Below are 16,642 nucleotides of genomic sequence, written 5' to 3'. Positions count from 1 at the left end.
ATTGATAAAGTAATGATAATATGCTGTGAACTGAAGTACAATACAGAAAATGGCCCTTGTTCAGTTGGCACAAATACTACCAGCATATGTATTAATATTTCATATTTCCTATTGTATTTTAATATAAAGAAGCATAAAATAAATTAAAATAGATTGAAAATTTAAATATAAATCTTTTAAAAAGTATGGAAACTCTCATAAAGCATACATAAGTATTTAAAAAATTATAAATAAATTGAAAAAATTGGAACCATTTTTACTTTTCTTTCTGGTATTGGATCCCGGCCACGAGGAAGGTAAATAAACATTACATTTTTTTTTCAATAAAGAAAGTGTATTTCTATGACTGTGCGCCCAATATATATGGGAATTTGGTAAGTAAGAGTGGTGTAAATATTTGTAAAACTTTATAAAATAATTTTCTTTCATATATATGAAGATTATAGACTTAAATTCGTTGAATTATAGATGAAATTTGCTCCTCCAAAATCCCGTCCATCTCACAAACTTTTGGGCCCAAAAAGGTGTTAATTTATTAATTATTAACATAATTTCTTGTGAATATATTAGTTTAATCTTATTTATATTAATATATAATTAATATTGAATGTTTAATCTTACTGTAGCAAAGCCACTAGTTCAGGCTTGATTGTAAATAGTCATAGGGTGGTGGGCTGGTTCTCAAATGTAGTTTACGCCATTTAATAATTATTTGCAGAAGTTAATAGGTAAATATTCTTATCATATATCAGATTTCGCTTTAATTATAGTTATATGCAAGTTAATGACCAGTCTAGTATAATAAGAAACAGGCACAAGCATTATTTTTATGTTACTGGCTTATATTTACCCTTGCACCGGTAACCCAATCTAGTGAAGGTAGCTATTCCCTGGTATCCCAGTGACCTGATATCAGTTCGGTGACTCTGTTTCTACTCACCACACCATGAAGTGTCTCAACAGTGGACTGATAAGGGGTGTATGTATGAGAACGGCCACCTGTATGTATAAGAATGGTTTGCTAAGAATACGGCAGTGTAAGGGGGTCGCAGGGGCCGTTAACCCCCCCATTAGTTAAGTAGGTAAGGACACGGCCTGTAGGTTAGGGTGGGGAAGTTTAGGTCTGCTGTTGTCCATTTACTATGCACTCAGGAGGAACTGGCCGCCGATATTCAAAGGCTCCTTTGATAAAGTTGAACTGAAGGATTTGCAGAAAGAAATGCACTTTAATATAGCATACAAAAACAGATCAAACTGATTACATTACTGATTTCAATTTATTCTTTGTAGTTTGAATGTTGTGAATTCCTTGAAACCAATCCAATACTGTATTATTCCCAACTTACATTTGAGTAAGTTTCATTGGAATATTCTCTTCATGACCTCAACATTTGTTGCCATGATGCCGTTCAAACGAAAGGATCTTTTTTTGAGAATGGAGAGTTGAAACTGATTAGTATTTTGAAAAGCGGTGCTTTGGTGGGCCTTCTCTTAGCTCGATATATACAGGACAATGCCCTAGCATTGTAAACATTGACCATGTAATATCATTGTCAGTATTCTGCTCTGAATCAAAGTCATCGATGAGGGGTCTGATATTGCTGTTACTTCAACAATATGTTCAATATGGATAAAACGTTCTTTCAAATCATTTATAGAGGAAAGGAAAGAATCAAAATAACATGGAACATAAAAAATCCATTTGCTGTCTATATAGAATTTTCCCTCCTGATTCATTCCTCTTTACGCAAACAAAGCTTTTACCGGGTTTTGTCTGCCTGGTGAACAGTCCGGGTTTGCAACAAGCTCACGTCTCAATAGTTCCGAGTAGTGACCACAACTTTACTTTCTTACAAATCTGAGGAAAATTTTTTTTGTGGAGAGATAAGGTCATCAGAACAAATTTCGGTGCTATTATAGTATGCTATCTACCGTCGAATTTCTACTATAGTATGGTATCTACCACAAAGTATGTTATCTACCGTCAATGTTAATCCTCCTGTTTGATGAGGATTATCAAACTGATTACTTAACACCAGTATGTTATCCTCATTGGACTTTAATGATAGTTTAATATTTATTGGAAGGACAACATGGATGCATAATTATAAGCAGTTTGTAGGTTGGGTTAGGTCAGGTTAGATTAGGACATGGGTGCATAATTTTAAGCAGTTTGTAAGTTAGGTTAGGTTGGGTTAGGTTAAGTTGGGTTGAGTTAGGTAATGATAGGTTAGGTTATCAAGTCGGTATTGATCCTCCTTATTAGAGGTGGATTAGCAAGTAGACCGTATCCTTAGGGACAGATGGTGGGTATTATACCATAGTCAGAGAGGGGTGGTAGATAGCAAAATCGGCGGTAGATAGCATACTATAATAGCACCCAAATTTCCTTGTCTTCCCTAGTCTTAGCATGGGTGGAGAAGTGTCATGGTCTGTGATCAAGGTTGCAGGATATGTATAATTAGGACATTACTATTGCAGTGATATTTCCGTTATCGCTGTTTCCCATGGTCCCATTTTGGCAGCACGCATGTCAAAAGAATTTAAATATGTATTGTAATGCCATTATCATGACATTTAATTTTCTCCTAATAATAAGTGTTTATGTTAGGACTAGAGCAAAGTATATGGAATAAGATTTTCTTTTATTCTAATGTTTAAAATCTTTTTTTTCATTCTAATGTATTTACAAATTACCGTCAACATTTAATCATTCTTAACAGGAATATGATTTCTTAAGCTGTATGTGTCTGTTTTCTTCTGTGGCAACATTCTTATAACACATTTTAAACCATATTTTGCTTTGCAGGCCAATGAAAGCGAGAAAAATGCAACGCACCTCAAAGATGATTACCAGCAAATTTGACCGTGAACTCTTGATGGTATATCTCGCCATCAGGCATTACCAAGCCCGGGGACGCTTGGTCAGCCCGTCAACAATGTCACCTGGCAGCCATATCTGAATTCGTCTGCCCCTTCACCTACATGCCAGGGAACAAGTTAGGCTATTGTAGCGTCGTGTGGTTAGCCTACCCGACCGGGCCGCATGCGGCATCGGAAAGTAGCCTAAACCAGTGAGTTTTCCCTTCGATATACATATATTATATCTACGTTAAGATGTTCCTATTGAATATTATGCGGGGAGTTGGGACATGTTTAAACTTTATATGATTATATCCTTAAGTCATTGTACTACCTGACCAGGTCTGATTTTTTTAATCCATGCGAAGATGCTTTAAGTTTAGGTAACTGCAGCATATCCAAAATCCTTAACCCTTTTACCCCTAACGCTGTTTGGAACTTTCCAACCCTTAACCCCCCAAGCTTTTTTTCTTTCAAGCACATTTTCCAATATAATTTTTTTAAATTGCTCTTACAGCCTTAATTTTTGTCATAGAGAGGTCAGGTTGGTCTCATTCTTTTGGAAAATGCATGAAGTTTCTCATAAAGCTATCAAAAATATGCAAAATAATGTAAATAGCAGTTTTTTTGCAAGGACGTACCGGTACGTCCATGGGGGTAAAGGGATGAGTTTTGTGAAACGTACCAGTACGTCCTTTGGGTGTAAAAGGGTTAATGCCCAGTTTGATTATAGTGCTGTCTTGTTACCTTCTCTCACTTTTTGGGAAGATTATATTTTGATAGACACGTATTTGTTTGTATGTCTGTTTGTGTGTTTGTGATTCGCATAACTCAAAAACTATTTTACCGAATCTCATAAAATTTGGTGAGGCGATTGACCTTAATCCAGGGGCAATTTGATTAGAATTTGGAAGCGATTGAACCATAGGTCAAGGTTAAAATCATGAATTATAAAAAATACCTTTTTGCTATATCGTGGTCAATTTTTATCTGATTTGCATGAAACTAGTGCCGAAATGTGCATGATTCAGTTCCCTGTCTTGTGATATACAATATGATATAGGCAAAGGTATGCACTCTACTGGGTGTCCATTCTAGTTTATTTTTTATTTTGGTAAGCAAAATAAGCGTTTTATTTTCTTGACAGAAAGCCTTGATGGTTTGAAGACCCATACGGAAGAATTGACAGCTAGTAAATCTCACATACAGAAGAAATATGAAGAATTGAATACTGCTGTCGATGCTAAAGTCAATCAGCTAACAGTAAGTTCTTTTGTACTTGCAAGATTTTATTGTCTAGTTTTGAAAGCACTTCATATTTTCAATGGTACTGTATCTGTATTTTCATATATTTTGTTATATTTTCTTGAGGTTATTGTGGATTTGATCATTATATTTCTGTTATTAAATTTCCAAAATTTTTCAAAGAAAAACAAACACAATTGTCAGTTTTTACGAGTTATTTTGAAAAATTTTGGGGTTTAGTAAAATAAGGTAGGTTACGGCATTTGCATTAACGGAGCTGGAAAAGATTGAAGTCACTTTTTGGGTATTTCCTAGAGATGAAAAATAAAGGCCCATAAGCATTTGATATTCCATGTTTGTGTTTAAGGGATTTTTTAGAAATACTATGCACTGTTGTATGACATAAGGTATAGTTTTTCTCGTGTATAGATACCTATTGTTAACCGAGAAAAAGTGAAATAGAGAAGGAATTCATATTTGATTCAGTTTACCATTAATGAGAGCTTTCCAGGTTGCTGTGCACCAGCGAGAAGCAGAGTTGCAGCGGTTAAGACAACGGCTTCATTGGATGTGTGTTGCAATGCCAGCAGCTGTACAACCAGTTCAGGGGGATGTCTCTCAAGTTAAAGAACAGGTACAATACCATTTTTTGTATGGGAATGATGTTGACTGTTTTTCAGTTCAACTTTGATAAGAATTCCAATTTTAAGAGTTTATCGGGTGGAAAGCATGATTAGATCTTGGATTATTGCTTTTTGTATGTGAATGATGTTTTGACTGTTTTTCAGTTCAACTTTGATGCAGAATTTCCTTCAATTAATAGTACGCAGGTACTTATTGCCTTGTAATTCTTCCATACATACATATACCAAGGCACTTCCCCCAATTTTGGGGGGTAGCCGACATCAAACAAATGAAACAGAAAAGGGGACGTCTCCTATCTATGTTCCTCCCAGCCTGACAAGGGACTCAACCGAGTTCGGCTGGTACTGCTAGGGTGCCACAGCCCCCTGTGGCTGCGGGGGCATAAAAACAATTAGAATAGCGCCAATGTATCCCTGCGTGTCGTAAGAGGCAACTAAAAGGGATGGAACGAGGAGGTTAGGAACCCCCTCTCCTGTATTATAATCCTGTGAGACATCATTATAATTCTTATATCATAGCGATGTTAGATGGTTGAAATATAAGGGCAATAACTCCTAAGTTTTATAAAGCCAATTAGAATACAGTAATAAGAGTCATGAAACTTGACATTGAGAAATGTACAGATTTGAAATAATATCACAAAATGGCTGTGAAAATCACAATATGATATACAGTACACCCAGAGAAGGTATCTATATATATACTCATCCTAAAGTTTAATATGGCCTTGATATAAGAACTTTGTATAGAGTTGTAGACAAAATTGGGGATACTGTATTATCCCTTGTACCCCCAATAGACGTACTGGTACATTTCACAAAACTCATCCCTTAACCCCCCATGGACGTACTAGTACGTCCTTGCAAAAAACTGCTATTTGCATATTTTTGTATATTTTTGATAGCTTTATGAGAAACTTCAGGCATTTTCCAAAATAATGAGACCAACCTGACCTCTCTATGACGGAAATTAAGGCTGTCAGCGCAATCTAAAAAAAATAATATGGCAAAACGTGCTTGAAAAAGAAAAACGCCTGGGGGTTAAGGGTTGGAAAGTTCCAAATAGCATTGGGAGTAAAAGGGTTAATGCAGTTATTAACTAGAGTGACACAGTCAAGACCAAATTTGAACACTTATGTTGTATACAGTACCGTAATGATTATCTGAAAATTTGTCAACTGATTAGTGGTGGAGGGTAGGTTCTCAAATGTTAATAGATAAGTTAATAGATAAATATTCTTATCATATATCATATTTCGCTTTAATTATAGATATATGCAAGGAAATGACCAACCTAGTTTAACAAAGGAACAGGCACAAACATTATTTTCATGTAACTGGCTTATATTTACCCTTGCACCGGTAACCCAATCTAGTGAAGGTAGCTATTCCCTGGTATCCCAATGACCTGATATCTGTTCGGTGACTCCGTTCCTACTCACCACACCATGAAGTGTCTCAACAGTGCACTGATAAGGGGTGTATGTATGAGAACGGCCACCTGTTTGTATGAGGATGGCTTGCTAAGAATACGGCAGTGTAAGGAGGTTGCAGGGGGCATTAACCCCCCCATTAGTTAAGTAGATAAGGACACAGCCTGTAGGATAGGTTAGGGTGGGGGAGCTTAGGTGAGCTGGTGTCCATTTACTATGCACTCGGGAGGAACTAGCCGCTGATATACAAAGGCCCCTATGGTATAGTTAAACTGTACTGTCAACATGACAATGCAAGCTAATATCCAAGAAAATGGCCTAGAAATTACTGAATAATGGTTTCTTCTCTTTATGTGCTATTCTCATTAATGATTTTCACAAAGCAGTTTTTGCTTGCAGATTTATGTAGTCCTAATAATTTGATTTTAATTTTTGTGCTCAAATCCCGTTTTGCTTGTACAGTGTTCAAAATTACTCCTAAAGCAAGGTACTATACAGTACTGCCGATGATCCAACACAGCTGATTAGATTTCCCTTAATCGATATACAGTGAACCCTCGCTACTTCGCGGTTCGACCATCGCGGATTCACCACTTCGCGGATTTTTTTCATAACCCATATATATATATACATATTGGTAATAACAAAATCAACATACTGTACTGAATAATCAATATAATCGATGCAAAAACTAACCTATACACAGATGTGTACAGTAAATGCGTTTGTTTCTTCATTATGATCAGAGAAACGTAAACAAAACATTGGTTGCCATTTTTTATCGTGCTTTTTGGCGTGTTTAGGAAACGCATGATATAAAATCGCCTTTAATATTTGTGCCTGTTTTAGTTTAGGGTACTGTAGTACATGCATTAAGTGTTCCGTACATTAAAGGGTAGTTTGTTAACAGTACTACGTACAAGGGAAGGTTTTAAAAGTCTGAATATACATGTTAAATAAATAGATAAATATGGTGTCACTACTTCGCGGATTTTCACCTATCGCGGCCGGGTCTGGAACCTATCTACCGCGATAAACGAGGGTTCACTGTAAGCTTCAAGGTGTAATTCACAAAATAATTTTTTTAATCCATTGGAAGATGCTTTAGGTTTAGAGAACTGCAGCGTATCCAAAATCCTTAACCCTTTTACCCCCAACGCTGTTTGGAACTTTCCAACCCTTAACCCCCAAGCATTTTTTTTCAAGCACATTTTGCAATATATATATTTTTTTAAATTGCTCTAATAGACTTAATTTTTGTCATAGAGAGGTCAGGTTGGTCTCATTCTTTTGGAAAATGCCTGAAGTTTCTCATAGTTATCAAAAATATGCAAAACAATGTAAATAGCAGTTTTTTTGCAAGGACGTACCGGTACGTCCATGGTGGTAAAGGGATGAGTTTTGTGAAACGTACCAGTACGTCCATCGGGGGTAAAAGGGTTAATGCCCAGTTTGATTATAGTGCTGTCTTGTTACCTTCTCTAACTTTGTGGGAAGGTTATATTTTGATAGACGTGTATTTGTTTGTATGTCTGTTTGTGTGTTTGTGATTCGCATAACTCAAAAACTATTTTATCGAATCTCATAAAATTTTGTGAGACGATTGGTCTTAATCCAAGGGCAATTTGATTAGAATTTGGAAGAGATTGGACCATAGGTCAAGGTTAAGATCATGAATTATAAAAAACACCTTCCAGCGCCTAATGGACAACATTCTGGGGGACCTACCTTTTTGCGCTGTATACGTCGTCATCCTGGTATTTCTTAAGTCCCAGGACGAACATTTTCAGCACGTAAGAACAGTGTTGAAAGGACCACAAGAAAACGGCCTCGTAGTGCGTTTTGACAAATGCACTTTCAGGGCCGAGAAGGTAGAACTCCTGGGACACGAATTGTCAAAGGTTTTTGATAGATTCACCAACATTTTCAGTTAGAAACTTTTCTCAAAATTTTGTTCTTAGACAAAATGTTGTAATTTTCATTTCTTTTGATATGGGCAAACAAATCATTTTTGACAAGTCAAACTGTGAGAGGGGGAATGTTGATGAAGGAGATGTCTAATTGGTGAGGGATCTATATTCGTGGTTCAATCACGCCCCAGTTTTCTATACCGACACTCAAAGAGTGAGCGAGCTAGGTTTATTCCTGGCATTTCATGCATCTCTTTTTCTCTGGTATATTCAGCAATAACTATGCCTTAGAAATGGTGCTATAAGGAGCATTTCACCGAGCGACACTGGTCCCTCGCCCAGAAATAGATTTTTCCTTTATCAAAATCCCTTTTTTACTACTTTAATATTCTCTTATTGTATGTGAATGATGTTGACTATTTTTCAGTTCAACTTTGGTTAGAATTCCAATATTAGATCTTGGATTATTGCTTTTTGTATGTGAATGATGTTGACTGTTTTTCAGTTCAACTTTGATGCAGCATTTCCTTCAATTAATAGTACGCAGGTACTTATTGCATTGTAATTTGTACATACCTACGTATATCAAGGCACTTCCCCCAATTTTGGAGGTAGCCGACATCAAACAAATGAAACAAAAAAGGGGACGTCTCCTCTCTACGTTCCTCCCAGCCTGACAAGGGACTCAACCGAGTTCGGCTGGTACTGCTAGGGTGCCACAGCCCCCTGTGGCCGCGGGGGCATAAAAACAATTAAAATAGCGCCAACGTATCCCTGCGTGTCGTAAGAGGCGACTAAAAGGGACGGGACGAGGGGGCTGGGAACCCCCTCTCCTGTATTATAATCCTGTGAGACATCATTGTAATTCTTATATCAGAAAAATTATAGCGATGTTAGATGGTTGAAATATAAGGGCAATAACTCATAAGTTTTATAAAGCCAATTAGAATACAGTGATAAGAATCATGAAACTTGACATTGAGAAATGTTCAGACTTGAAATAATATCACAAAATGGCTGTGAAAATCAGAATATGATATACAGTACACCCAGAGAAGGTATCTATATATATACTCATCCTAAAGTTTAATATGGCCTTATTATAAGAACTTTGTTTAGAGTTGTAGACAAAATTGGAGTTACTGTATTATCCCTTGTACCCCCAATGGACGTACTGGTACGTTTCACAAAACTCATCCCTTAACCCCCCTGGACGTACTAGTACGTCCTTGCAAAAAACTGCTATTTGCATTTTTTGCATGTTTTTGATAACTTTATGAGAAACTTCAGGCATATTCCAAAATAATGAGACCAACTTGACCTCTCTATGACGAAAATGAAGGCTGTCAGTGCAATCTAAAAAAAAAAATATTGCAAAACGTGCTTGAAAAAGAAAATCGCCTTGGGGTTAAGGGTTGGGAAGTTCCAAATAGCTTGGGGGTAAAAGGTTTAATGCAGTTAATAACTATAGTCCATTTCTTTTAGCGAGACATATTTGCACCTACTCGCAGCGGTGCCCTTTTAGCTCGGAAAAGTTTCCTGATCGCTGATTGGTTGGACAAGATAATTCTAACCAATCAGCGACCGGGAAACTTTTCCGAGCTAAAAGGGCACCGTTGCGAGTTGGTGCAAATATGACTCGCTAAAAGAAATGGACTATAGAGTGACACAGTCAAGACCAAATTTGAACACGTATGTTGTGTACAGTACCGTAGTGATTATTTTATCAACTGATTAGTGACCATATTGAGGAAGTCTAAATTTGAGTAATATTTATGATAAGGTTTCTTCTTTTGGAGGGGTATATTAATAATCTAGAATGTTTTACAGGAATAGATTGATTGATTGATTTAAATTTTTCAGGCATCCTGACATCTAAGGTCATTGACGCTGAAAACAGGAATTGAAAGAGAGAGATTTAGAAATAGCACGTTTTCAAGAGAAATTAACCGGAGCATCCAGCGGGATTGAATCCAATGTCTTCAAAAGAAATTGGCTGGAGCATCCAGCAGGATTGAATCCAAGCTCAAGAAAAGTAAACTGTAAGTCAAAATTATATTTATGCATCCAAGTATATTTTAAAAACTTTTATATAAAGTTTAGCTGTTACTCGACATCTATCACTTGCTCTTCTAATATAGAATTGGGAATTCATGTCTGTGTCTTTCAGCTATGTCAGCCGTTAATATAATATTAGTAAATATTACACATTACATTTTGAAAAGGAAAAATATAAAAGAAATATTGTTTTCCCTGTTTTTCAAAGTGTCAATATGTTGTTTTATTGATTTACCACCGTAAACCTTTTCCTTAAAGAAATCTCCTGAGCTGCTACTTTATTAATGGATGTGCTTTTATTGAAGCCTAACTTTACATCGAGTAGTAGTTGCTACTCCATAATGATTTTAGTGCTATGTCTTAGATCTATCAACACCGTTATTTTTAACTAAAGCCCATTATTTTCCGAAAAGCTTTCTAGTTGAATTTCCAATTGTCTAAGGAAGTAACTTGAAAGGCGAGAATGTGTAGATTTTGTTTTGGCTTAAAAGCCGAGAGAATATAAATAACCTCAAATGCTCTCTTGCCATGGTAAACTGTTTGCTTTGATATCCATAAATTTGTTTAGCGTTTCTTTGCTTTTGATGTTATGATTTTATTAAGCCTTCTCCTTTATTAGATCTTCTCAGCCATCTTTAATGGTTGCCCTGTTTATTTTAAGTTGGTAAGCAACGTCTTTCTGGGAAACTTTGTATTGATGGAATCCAATCACCTGTATGGCAATTGTGGTTGGTGCTGAGGTGTTTTCTTGCCTATGTTCCATCATTTGAAAGTTCATGCCGATCAGCCGGTAATGTCTCTCAGTCGTCGGTCCTCCTCCTCATTTTATAAGGCCATGTCCATCAGCTTATTTTGGAGGCTGCTTACAATTGTTTGCTGATCTTTTTAGGAGTTTTTAAGTCACTGAATAACAGTTACTTTCAAGGATTATTGTTTATGGTACAGTATATGTGCAGAGAGGAGAGGTCCCCTTTTTTGTTTCATTTGTTTGATGTCGGCTACCCCCCAAAATTGAGGAAATGCCTTTCTATATGTATGTATATGTGCAGCTTGGTCACCCTAACAGATCATATGGGTGTAATTGGCTTTATTTTAAATCAATTACCATCACACTGAGGCCTTTAGTGAGGTTGCCTAGGCAAGAGCTACGGTAACCGGTAGGTGCCATAACTGTCTAGTCCCTCTGTAGATGGAACCATTTCCATAGTTGAAAGAAGATTAAGACACACAGTGGAGCTATTGTAGCTTTTGTTCAGGCAGATTTAGGTACCGCATGTTGTTAAGACCCAAAATCCATTAATGACAACCGATTTAACTGCTTTTCTATTTCATCAATCAAGAAAGTAACTGATGATTCAGATAGTTTGTTATTATGTCCTGTAACGGCAGTCTGTCTTTCCTCAAAGAAGACTGCACCCTTTAGTCCAGGCATCCCTAACTTGTTTTTATGCACAGGTCAAAACAAGAAGGGAATAACTAAGAATACTATCTTATTCTGGCTCCGAGAAACAATAATGATATCCGTGGTATTGCTGCAACCTTGGCATTCTGCAAGAACCACTTGGAAACAGCTCAGGCGTATGAAAAGGTAGACCACCTTCACTGCATATCATTTGAAAGACTGCTCGTATAGGTCTCTGGATACTTTCTCCTTAGGTCCTGTGGTAGCCGGCCAACAGTTTATATAAAGACCCGTGCCCCTGCAGGACAGCTAGCATTTTGTTGCATCATCGATTACTTCATTTTTATTATGGTATGTGAGTAGAATGAAGGGCTTCCTCTATATTCTCTTGGGAACACTTACATTGATGACTACGTATGCAGGTAAACTCTCCACTGTGGGCAGATATATTGTCCAATAAATTTGATAATGTTCTTACAAAAGGCTAAACTTGTTGGGTTGTGACTCCATCACTTACCTCTATTTCAAATGAGGCCATGAGTCCAGCTCTTTGCCTCTCATAGGAGCCAAGCATGAATGGATACTTTGGGTTAAGGGTCGAACAGATGCCCTAAATTTTATAGCTGAGGACATTCTAAGGAAGATTCCCATATAAATGACAAGCGTTTGTATTTGCGTAGGAACAAACTACTGTACTTATTTCAAAAGTAGTTTGTAATTTTCCTAGCTATGCAAACTTGAATCATTACCTCTGCCAACAAAATTGGAAGGAGGTTATGTTTTACCCCCTGTTTGTGAACAGCTTCCTGGCCATAATTTTAATTGTAGAGTAATGAAACTTGCAGGGATGAACTGTTATGTAAAAAAGCTGGAAATGATTAAATTTTGGAAGGTTGGCCAAGGAAAATGTCCAATTCATGTAATCAGCCACAATTTCGTACATCGTTGTCACAGAGACTTCAAATTTTAGTTTATATTTGAGTGTATGAAAATCAACGCACATTAATACATGTCAAGGTCAAAGGTCAAGGTTTAAGTGCAAGCTTCTGTGGTGAGGAATGCGCTCTACTGGGTGCCCCTCTAGTTTATTTATATTTCCCAACTCATTCACGCTACAAGTCCTGACCAAGAACAGAGTGATAACAAAGGAGCTAGCTCCGACACCCTGAGTCAGGTGGGAATAATCTGCAACCGTACAATGTTGCTAACCCCAGAATATTTCATCAATTTTGTTGTAACAAAACAGAGGTAACCCTTATGAAGAATTCAAGTTTGTATAGCTAAGAAAAATACAACTTATTTTTAAAATTTGTAGTATTTTGGCTGTTAATAATCTTGGCTTTTGATCGTATATGTTCTGATAAAAACAAAATCTCTTGTTCTTAAAACAAGAGAAATTTCATTACAAAATGATATTCATTGATTTTTTTATTTCCATCTATGTATATCAATTCTACTCCCATTTCCTCTATTCATTCGGCTTATTCTATCCATAAGTTCAAACATGCAGCGAATGTTATGATGTTGAACAGGCTGACAGGAGTCTTTCCTCATTGTTTATTTAAGACAGATCTAAATCAATGTTGTTACTGGTCGAAAAATATCTTAATTCAAGTGTTTATTACTTCTCATATAGTTTAATTATCTCCTTACTTTCTTTTTAAACTGAATATTTACCCACTTGGAGCCCTTGGGCTTATGTCATCCTGCTTTTCCAACAACAACTGTAGCTTAGTAAATCTGAGCTCCTGTAGATAAGGCAACAGTTCCTCATACCTGGGACTTGTCTGAGAATATCACAGCATTTATCGCAGTATTCAAAATATATATCATTTTACATACAGCCGCGGCCCGCTTTTCACGATACTCCTGGGAGAGTTATTGGGTCGTTTTGACTGGCCAGATTGTACTACGCTAGATCCCCTTCTGGTTACTGCTTATTTTCCCTTCGCCTACACATACACTGAATAGTCTGGCCTATCTTTCCCCATTCTTCTCTGTCCTCAAACACCTGACAACACTGAGATTACCAAATAATTCTTTTTCGCTCATGGGGCTAACTACTGCACTGTAATTTTTCCGTACCTACTTTCTACATGGTAAGGGTAGAAGAGAGACTATAGCTATGGTAAGCATCTCTTTTAGGAGAAGGATACAGTACTCTAAAATCAAACCATTGTTCTCTAGTCATGGGTAGTGCTATAATTGTACCACTGTCTTGGGTTAGAGTTCTCTTGCTTGAAGGTACACTCAGTCACACATCTTTTTCCTTAATTTCTTTCTTCACTAGACTATTTTCCCTGTTGGAGCCCTTTGGGCTCATAGCATCCTGCATTTTCAATAAGTTGTAGCTTAGCTAGTAATAATAATAATAATAATAATATTTATATGTAATTTTAACAGGTATGGACATTTTCATAACCCTAAAATGATGTTCAGAGATTTCATTCTTGTGCCTCTGATATTTGTTAATACTTTTATTAGTAACGAGTCTTTTCTTATGTACTTGTTTACACTTGATAACAATCTTCAACCAATCTTGGTAAATCTGAATGATCCATCTTCTTTCAGGATGTCCGAGAAACTAAGTGGCTCAACTGCGATGATTAGATGGCGTCTTGCATGGACTGCTCGTTAATCCTGTTGCTCGGACACTTTCCAAACACAGAGCTTTTCCAGGTATGGTAATATACTCTTCCATGTAGTTAATTGGTTTCCAAGAGACCTGATGTAAGTTGATTTTCATTCTATAAAGGGCTCTTAACTTACAAACATCCAGATATACAAACATATTTCCAACTGAAATTTTATATTTCAGATATTGCATAAAAAGTTCATAATGAAATACTGTAATTGGACAAAAGTATTTCATTTAATGCAATAAGCAAGACGGCAATTACAATATGAAATTGAACTATTTGTTGACTTTTGCAGCTGAAAATTGTAGGCATGTGGGTTAGGTTAGGTCTACCATAGGACAAAATTTAGCAAAATTTGACTTACAGACGGGTTCTTGGAATCTATTAAGTTTTTAAGCTGAGAACTTTTATTACTTATCTGCTATCATTTTATATAATCCATATACAGTATTAAGCCTCTGTGTGAAGTACAGTACTGTAAAGTACACTTGTAAAACTACTTAACTAAGATTTATTTTTGTAGAGTAACCTAAAGTTGGAACTGACATGCCAAGAGGGAGTATTAACCCTTTTAACCCCAAGCTATTTGGAAATTTCCAACCCTTAACCCCTAGGCATTTTCTTTTTCAAGCACATTTTGCAATATACATTTTTTTAAATTGCTCTAACAGCCTTAATTTTCGTCATAGAGGTCAGGTTGGTCTCATTGTTTTGGAAAATGCCTGAAGTTTCTCATAAAGTTATCAAAAATATGCAAAAAAAAATGTAAATAGCAGTTTTTTGCAAGGGCTTACCAGTACGTCCATGGGGGTAAAGGGATGAGTTTTGTGAAACGTACCAGTACGTCCATTGGGGGTAAAAGGGTTACTGTAGTCAAAAGGGCTTATCAGTGTAAATGCCACTTTCTATCCATTTCCTGTTATTTCATAATGATTTTCTTTCAGGAAATTTAGCATATACTTTTTTTCATGCAGTATATTATGCCAAAGTTCATATTTGATGTCTTGAGTAAAGAACTACATCATTATTAAATAGAATTTGTGATATTTTTTATGTAAGTTCACTGCAGACAGAAATGCTCTCCAGTTTCCAATTAGTGCAGTGTGCCCTTTTGAAAGGGATTGGTGCACTACTTAAAATTTGGAGGAACTTGTAGTAATAATAGCTTTGCTTTTTAGGTATTTTTATACATATCTGTATTTTATTTATTTTTTAGATATTAGAAATTACTTCAGGATTGAAGTAAAGTATCTTTTTAAAAGGATTGGTTTACTAATTAGAATTTAGAGGGATTTTTAGCATTAATAGTTTTGGTTTTTAGGCATTTTTATACAGCCCTGGAATTATTTCAAGTTTAAAAGTATATTAGAAATATTTTACGTAAAGGTACTATAAGAATTTCTTACTCTCAAAAGCCTAAAAATGTAGAGAAAATAAATTCATTTAAAAAAACATAAGGACAAGGGTAGTTAAAAAGAAGCCAATACTGTAAAAATAAAAAAATTATAATTGCAGTTAGCAGAAGGGTCAGCTTGGTTGATGCTGAAGGTATATACTGTTTTAGAGACTGAAAGATTCATTTCTATTTTCGTAATGTAATTTTCCTCTTTCACTAACAACTTCAGTATAGATGCTCTGTTTATAATTGGATTTTTATTAATGAACCAAAATTTATTGTGAATGTTGTACTTTGTGCATTTTTTTATACACTTTATTTGACAACTCACTCCGTAACTTTATAACCAAAGTTTGAAACGATAGGTTAGTTTTGTAATATATTCATAAGCCGAAGGAATATTTGAGTTTTCAACACTTCCAGTTTAATGTATATAGTCATCCCCTGCTTATCGAGGATTCACATATGAAACCTGACTATTTGTTGACTTTTCTAGTTGGAAATCATAGTCATGGGTTCCAGGTTAGGCTTACCCTAGGTCAAAATTTAACTAAATTGGACTTACAAACAGCTTTTTGTAACCTATTATATATGTTTAAGGACCTTCTGTATTGTTTATTTCTTCATTTTGCAGATCTTGTGGAAGATGGGCTTCTCACGGCACCCCAGATGTTTGTCCAGCAGTTTCCAGTCTAATCGCAGCCTTGGGGCCACATCTTGGTCCCCTCGTCACCAGAGAAAGATGCGGGCCTTTTTCTTGCTTACACTCGATACATTTGTCCCTTTCACATATTATTTATACAAAGGTGAGTGGTATCCATATTGTACGTCAAGTAAGTGGTGTTCTTAACTACCCTGAATTAGTTTAGATGGGTTGGGTCCTTACAGTTGAATATTATGAGTATTATTATTACTAGCTAAGCTATAACCCTACTAGGGAAAGCAGGATACTTTAAGCCCAATAGCTCTAACAAGGAAAATAGCATAATGAGGAAATGAAATAAGGAAACATAGAATAGTGTGCTTGAGTGTACCCTCAAGCAGTAAAACTCT

The 16,642-nt window shown here is 36.1% G+C and overlaps 2 long non-coding RNA genes across 2 annotated transcripts; both read left to right on the top strand.

Annotated features, from left to right (window-relative positions):
* Window positions 1–331: 331 nt before the first annotated feature.
* LOC137635939 (uncharacterized) lies at window positions 332–4,127 on the top strand. Its single transcript, XR_011042825.1, has 3 exons — window positions 332–374; window positions 2,810–3,074; window positions 4,010–4,127. It is a non-coding gene; the product is annotated as an uncharacterized lncRNA (long non-coding RNA).
* A 497-nt stretch (window positions 4,128–4,624) lies between these two features.
* LOC137635937 (uncharacterized) lies at window positions 4,625–16,392 on the top strand. Its single transcript, XR_011042823.1, has 4 exons — window positions 4,625–4,741; window positions 9,958–10,136; window positions 14,126–14,233; window positions 16,224–16,392. It is a non-coding gene; the product is annotated as an uncharacterized lncRNA (long non-coding RNA).
* Window positions 16,393–16,642: the final 250 nt, after the last annotated feature.

Source organism: Palaemon carinicauda, unplaced genomic scaffold, assembly GCF_036898095.1.
Source record: "Palaemon carinicauda isolate YSFRI2023 unplaced genomic scaffold, ASM3689809v2 scaffold20, whole genome shotgun sequence".
Lineage (NCBI taxonomy): Eukaryota > Metazoa > Arthropoda > Malacostraca > Decapoda > Palaemonidae > Palaemon > Palaemon carinicauda.
This window is presented reverse-complemented; position numbering and strand designations above follow the sequence as displayed.